Consider the following 6000-nt stretch of genomic DNA (forward strand, 5'->3'; position numbering starts at 1 on the left):
CCTGACACTTTGCTGCAGTCTTTTTGCACAGACTGAACACATCTGCATTGTGTTTACTGTAGACTTGTGTATTGTGAGTTGTGTTTTTATGAGTGTGCATTGCTGAAGCATCTCTTTCTTGCATTTTCTCTCTTTTGAATTTGATGTGTGTACTGTTGTACGCATGTTTTTATGGCATGTTTAATGGTGAATGCATGTTTTCATGTGTTTTATGGTGAAACTGAAGGGAAATTTTCACATATGTGGACCAAAAAAGTAATCAATAACATGTTAACACTAACTTTAGATTCTTATGAGACTTTCTCTCCCCAACTTGAATAACAAATATTCTGACTTTTCACAATATACAAGATTCATGACTCCATTTTTTTCAATTCAATTCAATTTATTTGTATAGCCCAATATTTAATAAGAGTTGTCTCACAGTGCTTTACAAAGTTCACTGAAATAAACAAGTGTAAGCGAACAAACAATCTAATAAAGAGTCCAGCAGTCGATGAGGCCAATGGATCAGTCCGGTGGATCAGTCCGAGGCATCACCTGCCCTTTATGACCCTCCTTCTTCAGGAAGGAAAAACTCAAAAAACCCGGTGGGAAAAGAGAAACCTCCGGGAGCACCACAGTGAAGGAGAGATCCAGCTCCCAAGGACGGACAGGCTGGAGCCTTGGACAGACGCACATCCATTGGCTGGTGGAGAACCACATCAGCGGGACCAGGACCAGGATCCATAGGAACCAGGGAACCACATCAGCAGAACCAGGACCAGGATCCACAGGAACCAGAGAACCACATCAGCGGGGCCACTCTTCTTACTGAAATCAAACAAAGATGGCGACCGGAAGTGATATGCTGGCATATATGATGCAATGAAATGTTTACATACTAATACTATTATAAATAAGCCAACATGATAATAAAGCTTTATATTTCTAGTATTACACAAGTAAGTATGACAGTTATGTTAACTGTTTGGTTTGTCCAAAACTCAGCAAGCCCCTAAGATTTTACAAGTAATTTTAAACCAGAAAGCTATTTGGCCAATAGCTAGCCTATTAATCTGTGCGGGAACAAAGATGGTTAGGAAAATATGCAGTCAATGGCTCAAATGTTGTCAATCATTAACGATAATTACATGGTGAGTCTGTGTGTTCTGTGTAAAAAAAGCTAAATCATTTTTTGGGGAAACCATTGAACTATTCTTTGCCCCTAAACTGATGTATCTTCACTTAAATTACTGGCATTTTTTGTGGCATTATTTAGTAACATTTATTGTATGCTGTTAATCTGGGCCATAAAAGTTAATGTCAGACTATGTTTAGCAAATAAAAATGTGAATAAACTGAATTTAGGTGTTTTTGTCCTCCACTGCACTTAAGTTTTCATGGTCCTCAAGGGCATATAGACTGGGATTCAGCTGTATGCAGTAAAACATGATCTTAATTCATGCCACAAGAGTCCTCTATATCCAGTAGTCAGGAATTCAATAGCGGTGAATCTTGTGAACCACAGCTGATATTCTTACCCCTTATAGTCTAATCCTGTGATTAAAGAGCTCTCATACAGTAGACCTAAACCAAGCTGCAGAAATACTGTTCATACCCTTCGCAGCTGTCCTCATAACTAGTTTATACATAGCTCAAATAATGAGTCAAAAATCTTTTCCTGTTTATAATAATGTTCACAGGAATCCAAACAGATGTAGAGTCCAACATCTGTAACTTGATTCCCACAGATGATGTCACATGTTGGCTGGAAATCAGAAGATGGGATTAAGTCCCTTAACTTTCAGCTCACATTGCTTAAAATAATCTGGGGGGTTGTGTGTATTGTTGTAGGACAGGGGATGAAGGAGGACATAAAGTCAATATCCTTGTTTTTAAGGAGAGGAAATTGGAAGAGTATGAAACCAAAGTGAAAAATCTGCATCACTTCCCCTTTTGAGGAAAGCTGTGTATTTGTTTGATATAGAAAGTGACTTTTTGTTTGTAGTTAAGTGGAGCAGAATTATGAAATCAAAGAAAACAAGAGCTGTATTCTCCTTCAGCTTGTGACAAGGCTTTAGGGAGAAGGGAAAAGAGAAGGGTTGCCTGTTTGGAAACAAAGCGATGGCCCAGCACTGCTGTATCACCTAATAAAACAAAGTCTTACACTCAGACATATGGAACAGCTCCCCCCACTGGTGTGAGTAATTCATGACATATTAATTATGGCAATTTTCCCCCCATGGGCATGACAGATCCTCCTTCTGTTTGGTGTCTCTGTTGCTGCCCCGAACCTGTTCTCATTCTAACTATCAAACATAACATTTTACTCTCAATCAATGGCACTTTCTTTCTGCTCCAATAATTGTGTGGTGTGCCCCAAGGCTCACCTCTTGGGCCAACATTTTTATCTTTAACTTGTCATATTAACTTTGTCAGCTCTTTCCATTCTGTTACAGATAGAGCCATATCTCCTGGACAAACATATCCCCCCCAGTGAACTGTGAGTGTTGTTTCTCTTTAGCTGCTATCAAGATGTGTGAGAAATTCCTTCTACCAAGTTCATACAAACTTGATGTCATTTTTACTGGCCTTGAATACACCTAAAAAAAAATCAGAAACACACAGCACTACACAGTTTGGCAACAATGTGGACGAGAACACATGAATGATTCAGTGTGCACCTTTATTTAATCCTCTTTTTATCTCTGAATTGAATATACATTTTGTGGATATAGTCAGATTGTGTCAAATATTTTTTGTTACTGAGCAACAAGTCAATAATATGATACAATATTATATCATATCATATCATATCTGGTGTCGTTTTTCCACACAGGCCGCCAATAATCTTAGAATCAATTTAAAGTCTTTGCAGTCATTTTAAAGGTATAGCTGGGTAACACAAGTATCTCATACTCTCCAACCAATGTCAGTAGGTGTGATGTTATTATCACGTGTATGTAATGTAATATATGTAAAGTATGTATCATGTACTTTGTTGTGAAAATAAAGTTTGTCTTATTAAATGGTGGGTTTATCATTACCTCCAGACGAATCCTTTTCCTTTTTTTTTGTTGAAAATCTGAACAATTTTGTGTTTTACAGCAAGATTGCACAGAAGAAGTCACTTCATTATTTCTCCATGTTGCATAAATGTATGATATTCAGGAATGGAACATTTAAAACATGCAGTAAAAACAATGTACACTATACAGGCCGACAGATTATCATGGTTTTGGTTTGTACCTGGGTTTACATGACCGGCCATTATAATATAATGACCCACATTTGTTTCCTTACAACACATTGCCCCCATAGACTGATAAGAATCCAAAACATTTATTCCAGCACTACATAAAACCCCACCAAAGCTTTTTACAGTATGCTCTGCTCTTTATAATGAAGCAATATATTCCACAGCAGATCTGCCTGTTAAAGTCGCTTCATATCCACAGGCCAATTATATTATGTGCATGCACACAGCTGGGCTCAACAACTCACTTCTAATTCTTTCACAGTGTGTTTTTCCCCACAGCCTGTTGCTCTGCGTTCTGGGAACATATTTCTTCCAGATTAAAGAACAAGGTCATACCAAATCTCAAATCTCCAACATTAGAGAGATATTCACATCATGAATCAAGTAATGGCAACCATGCAGTCGAGGAAATGGCCATTAGATTACCGCACGGAAAGGATGGTGGATTAACTTGCACTTCAAGCAGCTGTTGAGCGTAATATTTCAAACGTTTCTAAATATTTTGAACTCTTAAAAGCAGCAACCACATGTAGAGTATAACATATTCAGGCATCATTAAATTGCACAGATGTGTGTGTGTTTTCAGAGAGTTTGCACAAAACTGGTGTTATTATTTGTCTGAAGGGAAAGAAAGGCTGCCACTACTGATTAAAGAGAAATCTACACACACATTGCAACTATGGTATATAACTTTTTCATGTATTTACTAATTAGGTGCCATATTATTTAACTTATAGCTAAACGATATGGCATATCACCACTCTAATGCTATCTAATAGTAACACCAAATCAGCTATTCTGTTCAAATGATTGGTGAGGATTACCAATATCGGCAATGAGTTGAATGTGATCTCAGCACAATCCTGATCTTATTTAGAACCAGATTAAGAGGCACGAAGCTCAGCTCATAGAAGAGCCGGATGAACAGTCTTTAGCATGGCATTTGGTGCGTCCTGGGGATTACTTACACTCTGAATGAAATATCACCCTATCCACAGAACACAAAAATGCAGCTGCAATGCTAAAGTTTAATTAACTGCCCATTAATTGCATAGACAGGATAGTTATGGTCATTGTAGTAGTGGTGACTGTGGTGACTTATGTGTCTCTGTATGTATGTAAGTATGTGGTTCATGTCTGTGTCTATGGCTCTGTATTTAAGTTTAAAGGCACAAGAAAAAGGATGACACTTCAGTCCTGTACCAGCAGTGATATTTCCTCTAATCTCACATATTTGACCCACATGCATAAGTGTGTGTGTTTGTGTGTGTGAGATGGTTATTTGCCCACAGAGACAAACAGCTGCTGTGTACCTGGCCCAAACCCAGGGATAAGGATGGCAGCAGCACATGGCCTCATGGAGCCTTCTCACCTGCCACGGCACAGCACATAACTTTCTGCAGCAGGAAGCAGCCGGTGTGCACTCAGAGACCCCCATCATACATGTGCTTGCCTGGGCACATTTTCGGAGCCTGGCACAGCTCACATCACACATGTCAGCACTTTCCTTCCCTGTCTTCACTCTTTTCCTAGATGCTGGTAATCATTGTTCTAATTACCTCTCAGCGTGTGGCTGATATATTGCAGCGCGCAGCCCACTGAAACTAGTGGTCTGATTGACGTCAGAAGTCACGGAGAGGACGAGGATGGAGAGGGCAGAGGAGCAGATTTGCACTCGTAGTGGTCACATACACTGACAGATCTATGACAGTCCGAGTGCTTATTAGTTTGGGTGATTGTGTTGATTTTGTTAAAGTAGTTTAAAATCCATGGTGCTGGCTACTGTCTTGATGTTTGTTCTTAAAAGAGCGAAATCTAATGTCAAATTATCCTGAGAAGTATTTAATGCAATTTTGAATGATACCCTTTGAATTGAGTGTAGCAGGAAATGGAGCTAGATTGTGTGTATCTGCTGTGTGGTCACATATAAAGTTCTCCTTTTAAGCTTCAAAGGTTTATTTGTCATGTACACAATATGTGCTGTGCTTATCCATAGACTCTGTACAGCAAATGTATACAAATATCAAAAAACTAAATACACAAATTTTAAATAATACATAACATAATAAAAGACTAAATAAGATAAAGATGAAAATAAAAATGAAACAAAGGCAACATTTTGTACACTGTGGTAAGAAACAGAGTCTATAAAAAAGTGAATATAGAAGATGGGACATGAAATATTCATTAAAATCAAATATGAAAATGTGGGCCAGATTGTGAATATGGATATTGTAGCTGATAAAATATGAGAACTGGAGCTCAAATCATAACTAATTCAACTATAATTCTAACCAGGGAGGTCTACACACATGCACATCTGCAAATGTTTTGCAGGTGCGGGCCAACATGTGTGTAACCACAGGAAAATGCCATTCATGGTCAAAATCTCCATAAAATAAAAGAAATGGAAACAATAAGGTAATTTGTGGGCATTTTCCTTTTTCTGCTGAACTGAAATTTAACCCAAATGATAATTGATAGATGATACCACTGGATACGTTTAAGTTCAGTACCTCATTAATCAAGGATGCAAATTTGCAAGTATGTAAACACTTAAGTAACAAATAGAAACAGTGCAACAAAGTTGGGTCATATTAAGTTATGGTGCAGCTGGGATAGAGTTCTGGCAATCATCTCTTTGATATAGAAGTTTGAAAACAACATGAGCTCCACAGGGGTCAAATTCTCTGTGGCCACACTGCAGGTGCATCATTGCAAAATGATTTCATATGTCAAGGGAAATAGTCAGCTTTGAC

The sequence above is a fragment of the Pempheris klunzingeri genome, chromosome 1 (genome assembly GCF_042242105.1).
Source record: "Pempheris klunzingeri isolate RE-2024b chromosome 1, fPemKlu1.hap1, whole genome shotgun sequence".
In the NCBI taxonomy this organism is placed as follows: domain Eukaryota; kingdom Metazoa; phylum Chordata; class Actinopteri; order Acropomatiformes; family Pempheridae; genus Pempheris; species Pempheris klunzingeri.